We start from the raw sequence: 14,783 nt of genomic DNA, 5'->3' as shown, positions 1-14,783 counted from the left end.
TTAACTATTATTTCTGGGAGTCGGGCTGTAGCACAGCGGGTTAAGCGCAGGTGGCGCAAAGCACAAGGACCGGCATAAGGATCCCGGTTCAAACCCCGACTCCCCACCTGCAGGGGAGTCACTTCACAGGTGGTGAAGCAGGTCTGCAGGTGTCTATCTTTCTCTCCTCCTCTCTGTCTTCCCCTCCTCTCTCCATTTCTCTCTGTCCTATCCAACAACAACAATAATAACTACAACAATAAAACAACAAGGGCAACAAAAGGGAATAAATAAATGAAATAAATATTTAAAAATATATATTATTTCTACAACTGTCTATATTTGGCCTTTTTTTCCTAGGTTCCCACCTTCTCTTCCTTTCCAAGTTACACACACACTTATTATTACATCTAGATGCCCCTTTTTCCTCCCCTCAGGCTCCAGTTCCTGATGGAGTTCAGAGCCCTCTCATCATCTTCCCCTTACCATTTCTCCCCCACTGGGAGTAGAGACCATAATTATTTGGGGGTTGCAGAAGGTGTGAGTTCTGGCTTCTATAATTGCTTCTGGTCAGAAATTCTTAAAGAAACATTCCAATGCTAATATTTTTAACAAAATGTATCTGCAGCTTAAGATATAGATGTTTGCGTGATGTTAGCAACAACTTGCTATTCTCTCCATCACAACAGGAACAAGTAACAACTACTCGGGAGTAGTTCATCACTACAGCAGTGGGCTGAATAGCACCCTGCACTTCGGGCAGCATTAGGAAGGACAGGTGCCAAAGAGATCTAAGTATCTGTGTAATAGAAGACGGGATGGGAGAAGGCTGGGGGCGGGGGGGTGACGGTGAAGGAGAATCTGCCAGCACAGCCAAAGACCTCGAGTGGGAAAAGTAAAGAGTGTGCGGATTCTCCCTTGCTGCTGGTGAAGTCCAAAGCTCTAGTGCTGAGGTGCTCCATATGGATTGGGGCCCCAAGACAGAGAACAACAGGGAAAGTGAGCTACACTGTCCCCTCTCCCACCCTACCCGATCTGTATTGATGCTGTTCTTCTTCTAGCGTTTGCCCTTCTTCCGTAGCCAGTCAACAGCGTCAGGTTGAGCCTGATGTAAAGTTTCGAGACCTCCTTTGAATCTGGAGAGGTGGCAGTCGTTGACTATGTGGGTCATAGTCTGTCTGGAGCCGCAGGAGCAGTTCAGGTTGTCTCTGGCTCCCCGGCGATGGAACATAGCGGTGCACCGGCCATGGCCTGTTCGATAGCGATTGAGGAGGGCCCGATCATAACGTGCTAGGTCAAAGCCGGGTTGACGCTTGCAGGGGTCTGTGATGAGGTGTTTGTTCTTTACCTCAGCTGACTGCCGACTCTGTTTCCAAGAGTCTGGAACAGAGAAGTTCAGTGCAGGCGTAGGGGACCAGATTGCATTGGATCGACCTTCCCGTGGTGCATCCCGTGAGTACCCATTCATTGGGGAAACTGACGATCCTTCCTAGCCGACTGAATCCACATGGATCCCAGTCACTTTCAAAGCCAGCAACAAGCAGCTCCTGACAGCTTTCAAGCTGTTGGTCCTGCTCTTGGAGTCCTCCAACTTAATGTTGAGGGGCTGTCCTTTGCCAAACGCGTTCTTATTGGTCAATTGGCGATTGATGCTGTAAAGTGTATTGACAGCAGACAGAATGCTGAGTCCTGGGTCTAGACGATGGTGAGGAGTGGTGCAGTAGACATGAGCCGGGGCCCCTCAATACATCCACGACTGCCTTTCGCTATCCTTTGCTAGGCCTGTTAGCAAAACAATCAGCTTAAGAACCTTGAGAAGCTCGCCTGAAACCAAAGTAAAAGCAACCAAGGATACAGTGCCACCTGCTGGGAGAGCGAAAGATAACAGCTCAACTGGAGTGAACATCTAATAGCTAGTTTGGGGTTTTTATTATTGTTTATTCCCATATGTTGCCCTTGTTGTTTTGTTGTTGTAGTTATGATTGATGTCGTCGTTGTTGGATAGGACAGAGAGAAATGGAGAGAGGAGGGGAAGACAGAGAGGGGGAGAGAAAGACAGACACCTGCGGACCTGCTTCACCGCTTGTGAAGCGACCCCTGCAGGATCCTTTAGCGGGTCCTTGGGCTTTGCGCCACATGCGCTTAACCCTCTGCGCTACTGCCCGACTCCGTGTTTTTGTTTTCTTAAGGGAGAGTAGCAGCACCTATCGTGTTTACTGTTGAATGTAAAGCATTAATCCCCCAGTAAAGAAATAAAAGGGGGGTGAGGGGCAGGGGTGGCACACCCATTGAGCACACAGGTCACTGTGCTCAGGGATCCACGTTTGAACCCGTTCCCCTCCTGTATGGGGAAGCTTCACGAGCAGTGAAGCAGGCCTGCAGATGTCTGGTTCCTCCACCTCTCTCAATTTCTCTCTGTCCTATCAAATAAAGTAGAAAGAAAAAGGTGCAGGAGTAGATAGTATAATGGTTATGCAAACAGACTCTCTTGCCTGAGGCTTCAAAGGCACAGGCTCAATCCCCTGCACCACCATAAACCAGAACTGAGCAGTACTCTGGTAAAAATTAATATTTTTTAAAAAATAGAAATAAAATGAAAAAGAAAAAAATGGCTACATAGAGCAGTGGATTCACAGTGTCAGCACCAAGCCCCAATAATAACCCAAGTGGCAATAAAATAAAATCAGTTGGTATAGCCATAATGAGAAACTATGCAGACTCCTCAAGAAATTAAAAATGGGGGGTCAGATGGTAGCGCAGCGGGTTAAGCACAGGTGGCACAAAGCGCAAGGACCAGCATAAGGATTCCGGTTTGAGCCCCCCCGGCTCCCCACCTGCAGGGGAGTCGCCTTCACAAGTGGTGAAGCAGGTCTGCAGAAGTCTATCTTTCTCTCCCCGTCTTCCCCACTTCTCTTCATTTCTCTTTGTCCTATCCAACAACAACGACATCAATAATAATAATGATAACTGCAACAATAAAACAATGGCAACAAAAGGGGATAAATAAATATTTTTAAAAATTAAAAATGGGGAGGGAAAAATAAATTGAAAACAGGAATTCAGTACAGCCCAGTTATCCTGCTTCTGGGAATTTAATAAAAGAATATGGAAACATGGGTCAGGCAGTAGAGGGCCACAGACCCCTGGAGATGTTTTATAGTCAGGATGAAGTCTGGATCAGCCACCAAGTTGCAGATGCTACCATGATGCCAATCTGACTTGCCTGGGCAGATGACCTCACCAATGTGTCCTGCAACCCCATCTCCCCAGAGCTCTGCTCCACTAGGGAAAGATAGAAACAGGCTGGGAGTATGGATCCACCTGCCAACGCCTATGTCCAGTGGAGAAGCAATTACAGAAGCCAGACCTCCCACCTTCTGCACCCCATAATGACCCTGCATCCATACTCCCAAAGGGATAAGGAACAGGAAAGCTATCAGGGGAGGGGATGGAATACGGAATGCTGGTGATGGTAATTGTATGGAATTGTATCCCTCTTATACCACAATCTTGTCAGTCATTACAAAATCAATAAGAAATTATTTTTTAGAGGGCCAGGTGGTGGCACACCTGATTGAGCGCACATTATTATAATGCGCAAGGACCCAGGTTCGAGCCCCCGGTCCCCACCTGCAGGGGGGAAAGCTTCACAAGCATCGAAGCAGTGCTGCAGGTGTCTCTTCCCCTCTCTATCACCCCCTTCCCTCTCAATTTCTGACTGTCTCTATCCAACAAATAAAGATTAAAAAAATTAAAAATCTGGTTAAAAATATATTTAAAAAGAAATTATTTTTTTAAAAAAGAATAAAGCCTGGAAACATGTTGTACAATTCACAGATGATTGGTGTCTGGAGCAACAAAACATCACAGCTTTGGAGCTCTTCTCTCTGTGTGATGGCCAGGCCTGTTAGCACCTCGATACTGGTCATGTGTGCTTTATTCAGTTTCTCTCTCACGTGAGGGCACTATCGAGTTGGCACTGACATCAGCCCTGCCATGCTGGACGCAGCCCTGGACCTAGAATTGAGGGAGACTGGCTTCCGGGGGACAGGCATCAGGGTATCATCCTCAAACCAGGCTGCATCTGTGATGGTCGTACCAGCATTTCTGATGTATGGTAGCTCTGCAATGCCAACAAGAGGTCCAGCCATCATGCCAGGGGCCTCCTCTGATTTCATCTTCTCTTTATTCTGTTTTGGTGCCTGGAGCCTGAGCTGTCCTGCAGCTGTCCCCCGAGAATCAGAGCAGCTGGAGCTGATCACAACCCCGGCCGACTCCACCTATGGAGTGATGGTGGAGAACTCCAGCAGTGCCGAGGCAAAGAAGTTCTGTCTGTCTGCAGTCTGGAGTTCACATTCATAGCGGCTGTCCCAGCGAAGCTTTCTATTAAAATGTCTGCTTCACAGCTGACAGATTCACATTTCAAAAAAATTCCTAAAAATATTTTCTTCATGCAAAGTTCTGAGAGCATCTTACTGTTGAAAAGCAACAGACCGCTTGTTGTGGGTAGAAGGGAAAATATGAAAGCAGCTATGTATTCACTGTCTCCCCAGTCCATAACTCTTTATACTCTTCTCTGTACTGTGAGTCTAGGAAGCTTCCAACCATTTCTCCAGACTCCCGTCCAGGCGCCCAGCTGTGTCTGTTGATATAAACGTTTGGTAGATGATGACGAGAAAGAGAAAGCCCTGCTTCTCATTCCAACAGAGACACACAGCAGTTGTTGTCTTGATCAGCGACAGGGTCTGTGGCGGCTAGACAGTGACACACCTGGTAGAGTGTACATGTTACCATGGGCTCAAGGACCTGCAGGGTGGGAAACCTCAGGAGCAGTGGAACAGTGTTGCAGGTGCCTTTTCCTCTCCCCACCCCCACCCTCATTTCTCTATCAAAAGAGGGAGGGTGGGTGGGAAGATAGATGTGTCACTGGAGAGGACCATGTGTTCAGTGCTACCCTTCTTGGCCAGGTAGTGCCTTCCTGGTATACCTGCAACTGCTGTTGTCAGTTGTCACTTCCATTAGCGCAGCAACAAGAGGCTGCAGTTCCTGTCTGCATGGCCTCCTGCAGGCGCCAGGGTGCAGGGTAAATGTTATACTGCCACATCCTATTTCATGTTCGGACATGCTTATTTACTAGTCCTGCTATTGTTGTACCCACCCCCCCTTTTTTTTGTGCCAGCACTATAAATCCACTGCTCCTGGTGGCCATGTTTTCAATTTGATTGGCTAGGACAGAGAAAATGAGAGAAGAGGGGAGATAAGAGAGACACCTGCAGACCTGCTTCACCACTTGTGAAGCGTCTCCCCCCTATAGGTGGGGATCGGGGGCTCCAACCAGATCCTTGCACTGGTCCTTGAACTTTGTACTGTGTGCACTTAACAGGGTGTACCACCGCCCAGCCCCTTTACTGTCCTTTTCAAACCAGAAAACTTACCTTTCGCTGTTATTGAAAAATAATAAAGGGTGAAGAGGGGACTTCGGGAGGCGTGGTTTATGGAGCAGCTACGATCAGACCATCGCTCTCCCCGAGACAACCGCTGTGCACAAGAGATCGGACTGGACACAGAATCCACAGCTGAAAAAAATCCCCAGCCTCAGGTCATGCCACCTTCCAGATACCAAGCTATGGATGCTACCTACCATGACTCCACCCAACTGCTCTGGGCAGACAACCTCATCAGTGTGTCCTGAACCCTCACATCTCCAGAGCTCTGGTCCACTAGGGAAAGACAGAAAGACTGGGGGTATGGATCAACCTGCCAACGCCCATGCTCAGCAGAGAAGCAGCTATAGAAGCCAGAACTCCTATCTTCTGCTCCCCATAAACAACCTTGATCCAGACTCCCAGCAGGGGAGAAGTGATAGGATGAAGATGAGAGGACTCTGTACTCCAGCTCCATCAGCACCCGGAGAGAGAGAAGGAAAATGAGAGGGACATATGGAGGCAGTTACGATGTCATGAGTGGTTCAGAGGGCAAGAGAGGATTGAATCGGGAAATGAAAAGGGCAACTGTGTAGAAATGTGGACAGACAGTTGTAGAGAAGATGGTTGGCCCATGTCTACAACTTTAAGGGAACTGTGGTGGATTGCAGTGGGGAGAGTGAAGATTCAGAACTCTGGTGGTGGGGATGGTGTGGATTCGAACCCCTGTCGACATGTTATTCTGTTAATAAAAACAAATATTTAAAAAATTAAAAGGAAAAAAAGGGTAAAGAGGTAACATAATGGTTCTGCGAAATGACTTTCATGCCCAAGGAGCTCAGGTTCCAGGTTCAATCACCCAGCATCACCATAAGCCAGAAAGGAGCACTGAGTGCTCTGGGGAAAGAAAGTTAGAGAACTTTTTCAAGTTGTTATTGAATAATTTAGGACTAACTACAACTTTCCTTTCTCATATTACTATTTTTTTAATGAAAGAGAAATACAGTGAAACACACAGACACCAAAACACTGCTCAGCAGTTATGGGGGTGGAGAACTGAACCTGGGACGTCAGAGCCATAGGCATGCAAGTCTCCTGTAGAACCATCATGCTGTCTCCCCAGCCCTCACGCTGAGGTGATTTCCCAGAGTAGTGTGTTCCCACCCACGCAACCAAACAGGTGAGCAAAGTTCAATTTCCCAAAAGGCTTCACTGAATAACACTATTATCAATGTTATTATTCTACCAGGTGCCACTCTTATGAATTATCCCATTTTCTAACATAAACACTAAAACTTATTTAAAAAGGGGTCAGGCAGTGGCATACTGGGTTAAGCACACATAGTACAAAGCACAAGGATCCCGATCCAAGGCCCCCAGCTTCCCACCTGCAGGGGGGCAGCTTCCTAAGTGAAGCAGGTCTGCAGGTGTCTTGTCTTTCTCTCCTCCACTCCATCTCCCCCGCCTTTCTCAATTTCTCTCTTTCCTAGCCAATAAAAAGAAAAATGGAAAAAATTGCCCGCAGGTGGGGGCTTGAACCTGGGTCCTTATGGATGGTGACACATGCACTTAACCAAGTGTGCCACCACCCAGCCCCCCACTGCTCTCATTTTTGTGTGATTTTTTTCATGTAATGTGCAAAAGAAACTGGTCAACAACACAAGTTTAGTCCCAGGAAGTCAATATGTTGACAATCCAGAATTGTCTGAAAATACCAGCTGCCCAATGCCCTGGGGACAGTGGAACTCACAGGAGTCACTGATTCTGTGGGAACAGAAGCTCACATGGCAGAAATGTTGGACGGAATGGAGCAAACCCTCTTTCCCCAACTACCTTGCTCTCCTGGCAGCAGACTGAATTCCTGGGTTCACCGGGGACAACCTACCTGAGTGCAGATTAACCTCCTAGAACAGTGACCACACCTTCCAGTTTTTCCAGCAGTCCCACTATGTGCCTGTTATTGTAAGTAACTATCACTAGCGCCCCCTTCTGGTGTCCTGTTCAATTAATATTCATGCTCTGGGCTCAGCACTTAGAATGAAGATGGCCAGCAGTAAATACGCTGAATAAGCTGGATGTGTGTGATCAGTTCGAGTCAATGCTTGCAGCTCATTTTGGATTCTTTTTTAAGCGGTTCAGTTTTGGCAAAAACACACAGCATGGTAAGCTAGCTCTTCCGTCTACCATTTACTCACCTACCCTTTATTTCTTGCCACCAGGGTTATCTATGGGGTTTATAGTGTCTGCAAAAGGAATCCACTGCTCCCAGTGGCCATTTTTTTTTTTTTTTTTTTGGTTTGTTTGTTTTGATAGAGGGAAGGAACAGGGAGACAGAGACAGAGAGGAAAGACAACTGCAGCACTACTTTAAGTGGGAACCCTCCCTCCTAAAGTGAGCAAGGAGGACTTGGGCCTTGCATATGGCAATGTGTCTGCTTTACCTGGCGCACCATCACCCAGACTCCATCTGGTATTTTTTAAGCATCTACGTAGGTGACAAGCACTGTATTATGTGTAGTCGATTATGGTGAGGCAAGCAAGACGCATCGACAGACAACACAATTATCTAAGCCAGAAGATAACCAACAGGAGTGGTGTTCTGTCGTGTGTTGTGCATGGTTTTGAGGTATCTATGCTGTCACTTACTTTCCAACACATGATGTGAGTTGTTACTGCCCTCATTTTTAAGAGAAGCAACCAAACTTGGAAGGTTTAGAGGTTTTCATAAAGCTTAGATGTGACAGAGCAGGGACTCTGGTCCAAGCAGTCTGGCTTCAGATTTTGTTCTCTCCACTGCAAACCTCTGTGGAGACCTTTCAGTACAAGACTCAATGTCACCAGATACAGGACAAGAAAACTGAACTTTGAGCAAAATCTGTCACGCTTTAATTTGTTCTGCTTCTGATGAGCCCCATAATCATGGTAGGAACAGAAACCAGACAGTTTTTTAACCCAGTCTACACAGCCCATGCACTCATACTCTGTAACTTCGCTTATTGAAAACATTTTGATCAGCTGCTTATCTGCCACTATAGCAAATTGGGGACTCCCTAGAATATGGTCATCTAGGATATCTGCATCCCAATCCTGATCATCCTGGTCCTTGGGACACAAAGGAAAAAGAGAACCAGGATTACTGGGCTTCAGGGCCTGGGTTCCAGAATCAGACCTGGATTTGAATGTCAGTGCCTCTCTGTAAGTTGTGTGAAGCTGCCCCCGTACGGTAGGGGACTGGGAGGCTGAACTCAGGTCCTCGGGCATTGTAATATTTACACTTTACCCAGCGCACCATCACTAGGGCTCGGTGCCAGCACTATGGGTCCACCACTCCTGTAGGCTATTTTTATTCTTTGCTGTTGTGTTTGCAAGTGACTTGTAGTCTGATCTTATCTCCAGCAACACTCAGTCTTCATGTTTTTTGTCTGTTTTTGACACCAAGGTTATTGCTGAGGCTCGGTGCTGGCACTAGAAATGGTTGTTCCATTAACATCACACAGCCTAGCTTCTCTGTCTTCCATCTTGAAGATCATCTCCTGGCTCACAATGGCTGATGGAGATCCAGCTAGCACGCCCACATTCTAGATGAAAAGTCAGAAGAGGGTCTGGAGAAACACAAAAGATGAACCTCCTTTGTTAGCTCGCTTAACAGAACATCCTGGAAGCACCACCAAGCTTTTTGTTTCTTATTTATTTACTATTTGATAAGACAGAAATTGAGAGGGAAGGGAAGGGGGGAGACACCTGTAGCATTGCTTCACCACTAGTGACGCTTTCCCCTTGCAGGTGGAACTAGGGAATTGAACCCTGGTCCTTGCACCTGGTAAAATGTGCACTTAATCAGGTGCACCACCACCCAATGCCAAAAGTTTTCTGTTTCCAACCCCCTCAGGAACCTTTAGCTGCATAGGGCCTAGGAATGCAGCATTTCAGCCATGCGCAATGTTGTCCTGGAGAAAATATGCATTCTCTAAACATAGAGAGGATAACAGATGTTAAGTGGTGTGTTCACATTTTCTGCCTTTGCACTTTAGGCTGCTGTGGCCAATCTTGAAGTCTTTAAGACCTAGAAGAAATTAATCCCCCCTCCCAAATTCAGTTAATTCCTAGAAATACTAACTGGCTTTTGTCCATAAACAGCTTTTCAGGGGGCCAAGTGGTGACATACTTGGTTAAGTGTACACATTACAGTACACAGGGTCCCAAGTTCAAGCCTCCAGGCTCCCCACCTGCAGGGGAGTCGCTTTACAAGCGGTAAAGCAGGTCTGCAGGTGTCTATCTTTCTCTCCCCCTCTCTGTCTTCCCCTCCTCTCTCCATTTCTCTCTGTCCTAGCCAATGACGACGACAATAAGAAGAACTACAACAAAATAATAATGGCAATAAAAGGAAATAAATATTTAAAAAAAAACAGCTTTTCACATAAAAACCACACTGTCAACCAGACATTTTTATCAAATCGTGCTCGTCAGGGTGTTGTGTCTAAGTTACCCAGGGTCAAGTGACTGACAACTAGGAATGGACTTTGTGGACCACTGCTAGTGAAAATTGTTGAAAATGCCCAAACCACTACACTGTCCCCGCCACAGAGCTTCCCTGTCTTAAGTCACTGGAACTTTTGCCTTAAAAACCACAGTAAGCGTTGAATGTAAAACATTATCCCCCAATAAAGAAATTAAAAAAAAAAAAAATGGGAATCGAGCTGTAGCGCAGCAGGCTAAGCGCAGGTGGTGCAAAGCAGAAGGACCAGCTTAAGGATCCTGGTTCGAGCCCCCGGCTCCCCACCTGCAGGGGAGTCGCTTCACAGGTGGTGAAGCAGGTCTGCAGGTGTCTGTCTTTCTCTCCCCCCTCTGTCTTCCCCTCCTCTCTCCATTTCTCTCTGTCCTATCCAACAACAACGACATCAATAATGACTACAACAATAAAACAGCAAGGGCAACAAAAGGGAATAAATAAATAAATATTTAAAAAGAAAACCACAGGTAACAGCCCCGACCCACTCTCCCTGACCAACCCTGGTGCCACATCCCCCAGACAGTCCTGCAGGGTGTGACTCTTCCTGGAAACAGCAACATACTCTTCTTTCAAAAACAGGTGCCTGTGTCTGTCACCTTTCCATACAAATAAATGTTAGTTGCATCACAAAATTGTCAGCTGGAAACCTCTCCCACCATATGGCTTCCCACAACAGGAAGCTAGAATTGTGTCAATAATTTGCAAGTCAGGTCACAAAATCTCCTTACAACATCTGGCAAAAGGAAAAAAAAGAAAGAAAAAAAGGTTATTCTTGACTTCTCTTCTGAGCTTCAGATTCGATCATAACGCTGCCAATATACCTAAAACTGTTTAGAATAGTTTTAAAAAATTAACCTGGGCTGGAGAGATAACATACTGGTTAAGCAAAAAGACTGTCTGTCATGCCTGAGGCCCTGAGCTTCCAGGTTCAAACCCCAGGACTACCAGAAGTGAACAGCGCTCTGGTTAAAATGACAATGTGCAAAACTAGACCCATTCTCTCTCCTCCTCAGTCTTTCTCATATCCGTCCATACTCTCAGAAGCGAAGTGTCACCATCCAAACAGATAAATCAACATTCTCTTTAGTTGATTTTTTTTTTTCTTCTTCTATTCTTTATTTTATTTGACAGAACAGAGAGAGAAACCCAGAGGGCAGGGGAAACAGTAATGGACAGAGATACAACTGCAACATTACTTCACTGCCTCTGGTAGGCATTATTTTTTTCCTTTTTCTTTCTTTTCTGATGAGACAGGGGAGGGAGGAACAGGTAGTGAAAGGGAGAGAGGAAGTGAGGAAGAGACATCTGCAGCACTGCTCCACTGGTCACCTCCCCTACAGGTGGGCAGGGGCCTAAACCTGGGTCATCAAGTATGGTGGGCTAGCAGCTGGCCCCTTTCAATAATTTTCTGATGCTTTGCCTGTTTGTACCACAGCTCTTCATCTAATAGAGACTCTGACAGGGATACAAGGGAAATGATGCTGCTCCCACTTCCACATCAACAGCAAATATACGCATATGGGGGCATGCATCCTAAATACCACTGTGCTAACCTCAACTGAATGGGGAAGACTGAGAGCTGAGTCAAAGACAATCTTGGGCTGGGGAGACAGCATAATGGCTATGCAAAAGCCTTTCAAGCCTGAGGCTCTGAGGTCCCAGGTTCAACCCCCTCCCAGCACCACCATAAGCCAGAACTGAGCAGGGTTCTGGTCTCTTTCTCTCTAGGTATCTTTCCTTCTGTGTCTTCTCTTTCCCATTCAAATAAAATAAAAATATTAAAAAATTAAAAAAAAAAAAAAAAAAGAAATCTTGCCTGGAAGGACAAGAACTTTGGGGAGGAGGGGCAGGAGAGAAACACATTTCTCCAGACTCATATGCCAAGATTAGGTTATAACCCAGTCAGCCACAAAGGCAAACCCCCAAACAGTCATGGACCCAGCCTCTTCATGGTTTTCCCATTTTGCAGAATCTTTGGATTTATTGTCCAGTGACTATTTGACTAAGTGACAACGGGACTGGCAGTAAACTGTGACTTTCTATCGGTTGATCTTAAAATTTGGTCCTTCCAGGCTGTGCACATATATTAAGAGCACATGTATGTTTAAAAAAAAAATGCAGGAGAGGAAAAAAGAACAATGTAAATGCCTAAATAAGAGATACTAAGATGCTGCAAGTGGGGGGGGAGGAATAAATGAGAATGTTATCTTGTTCACACCTAGTACTGTACCACTTTCCCAAAACACAAGTCCAGTCATGTTAGAAAAGCAATGTTAGTATGTGTATGTCTCACAGCCTTAAGGCATAAAAACAATTTTAACTACTTTACAATATTCAAAAGGAATATGGCATAAAAGAGTGAAGATCAGGAATAATAAAGGTTAAAAACAAGAGTGAGGATGAGGGCCCTGGGAGCTGGCTGAGTGGTGCAGCACCTGCCTAAGCCCTGGGCCCCATCCCGGGCCTGGGCCCCATCCCCGGCACTGCGTACTGTGATGGGTGGGCCATTCCAAACTGTTCTGTCATGAGCACATGTAGGCAGAATATAAGAAACAAGAACAGGGAGTCGGGCGGTAGCACAGCAAGTTAGGTGCACGTGACGCAAAGCACAAGGACTGGCCTAAGGATCCCGGTTAGAGCCCCCGGCTCCCCACCTGCAAGGATTTGGAAACAGAAAACTTTTGGCATTGGGTGGTGGTGCACCTGATTAAGTGCACATTTTACCAGGTGCAAGGACCAGGGTTCAAATCCCTAGTTCCACCTGCAAGGGGAAAGCGTCACTAGTGGTGAAGCAATGCTACAGGTGTCTCCCCCCTTCCCTTCCCTCTCAATTTCTGTCTTATCAAATAGTAAATAAATAAGAAACAAAAAGCTTGGTGGTGCTTCCAGGATGTTCTGTTAAGCGAGCTAACAAAGGAGGTTCATCTTTTGTGTTTCCAACCCCCTCAGGAACCTGCTGAAGTCCAGGGAGTTTGCTTCACAGGTGGTGAAGCAGTTCTGTAGGTGTCTATCTTTCTCTCCCCCTCTGTCTTCCCCTCCTCTCTCCATTTCTCTCTGTTCTATCCAACAACGACATCGATAATAACTACAACAATAAAACAAGGGCAACAAAAGGAAATAAATAAAAAAACTAAAAAAAAAAAAAAAAGAAAGAAAGAAACAAGAACAGAGAGGGCCAAACACAAAGTAGAGCTTAGACTGGGTTTGGCGTATTGTACCAAAGCCAAAGCCAAGGACTCTGAGGAGGAAGGGGACTGCTTTGGGGTCCTGGGGCATGACGGTGAAAAAGGACCAAAGTTGGGGGGTGAGAATGGTGAGATGAGACACACATGTGCCAACAACTGGACTGTAAACCATTAGCCTCTACCTCCAATAAAATGTTGTTTTTTTTTTAATGATGAATGAGTGCTCTGAACTTCTGTCTGCCTATGCTTCTTTCTCTCTAGCAAAAAAATTCTTCCATGCTTGAGGCTCTGAGGTCCCAGGTTCAATCCCCAACACCACCATAAGCTAAAACTAAACAGTATATTGGTTAATAATAATTATATATAATGCATATATAATCACTTTAAAGTTAAAAAATTACTAAATCAAACAGCAAAGGCTTTAAAACATTTTTTTAACTTTTATTTATTGGATAGAGACAGCCAGAAATTGGGAGGGAGGGGGGAGATAGGGAGGGAAAGAGACAGAGAGACACCTGCAGCCCTGCTTCACCATTTGCAAAGCTTTCCCCCTGCAGTGGGGACCAGGGGCTCAAACCTGGGTCCTTGTGCATTATAACATGTGCGTCACCACCCAGCCCCAACGGCATGAAGATCATTGTTTCATGTGGAAAAGCAGGAAGCAGAATATAGATGCCAACTACTGGTTCCAGCATAAAAAGAAAAAAGCATGTGGATTCTGAACCTGCTGAAGTCCAGGGTGACCAAAACTGGGGGGCAAAGCAAAGCTGAGCAAAAGGCTAAGCTAGACACTCAGTGGTGCAGACAGAGCAACATCAACTGGACAGCCTATCAGCAGCAGCTGGTCTCTGAAGAACTACAGTCAAGAAACAGACTTGTAGCATCAGAGAAGACAGCTGACCAGGTAGGGTGTATGCCTTGCCATGGACACGGCCCAGGGGCAACTCAGACACCACATGGGGGCTGTTATGTTCTGATGCTGCAGTGCACCATCCCTCCTCTCCGTCTCTATCACTCTCTCTCCTACCGAAATGATAACTGGCCCAAAGCAATAAAACTACCCACACATAAGACCTTGAAGTGGGGGGAGAGGGAAAGAAAGGAGGGACAGGAGAAGAGAGGGGAGGAGGGACAGGAGGGGAGAGGGAGAAGGAACACTATTATCTGCCAGACTTGTGTAGGGCTTAAGCAAACTTTAAAATAAAGATGCAGTGAAAATATATGCCTTTACTTACTGGAATCTCAGTCATAAGTACCCTAGAATAGGTTGAATGTGATATTAAAAATATCATACATATACACAATTATCTACACACGAGCCTAGAAAGACCGCATGCGGGGGGGGGGGGGGGGAAGAACGTGTCATACACAAGACTCTAATCTATTAAGACAATGTCAAAGCTTGCTTGGGAATCTCAGTTTCAGACAAGGCCGACAGAATGGCCAATAGGAAAGACAGAGGCCCATAGAACTAGAACCATTTGTGTCAATGATCTCAAGTTCTGGTTCAGATTTTCGCTGTTGGTCTACTCCTTCATAAGTGCTACTAGTGAAACTGTTCAAAAGTAGTAATAATACTAATTTTTAAAAATGCAAATGATGTAAAGCCGTTTAGGTTACACACAAACCACACTGCCCAGGAATCGCTTTCAAATTGGGCTTTAGCTTAATTTCCCACTGCAGCCGC

The 14,783-nt window shown here is 45.9% G+C and overlaps 1 protein-coding gene across 1 annotated transcript in view; it reads right to left on the bottom strand.

Annotated features, from left to right (window-relative positions):
* The window catches only part of AGK (acylglycerol kinase), a 344,250-nt gene that overhangs the window by 67,421 nt on the left and 262,046 nt on the right, over window positions 1–14,783 (bottom strand). The gene's annotated exons all lie outside the window — the stretch shown is intronic.

The sequence above is a fragment of the Erinaceus europaeus genome, chromosome 8 (assembly GCF_950295315.1).
Source record: "Erinaceus europaeus chromosome 8, mEriEur2.1, whole genome shotgun sequence".
Taxonomy (NCBI): Eukaryota; Metazoa; Chordata; class Mammalia; order Eulipotyphla; family Erinaceidae; genus Erinaceus; species Erinaceus europaeus.
Note: the sequence above shows the minus strand (reverse complement) of the source record. Positions and strands in the feature narration are given on the sequence as shown.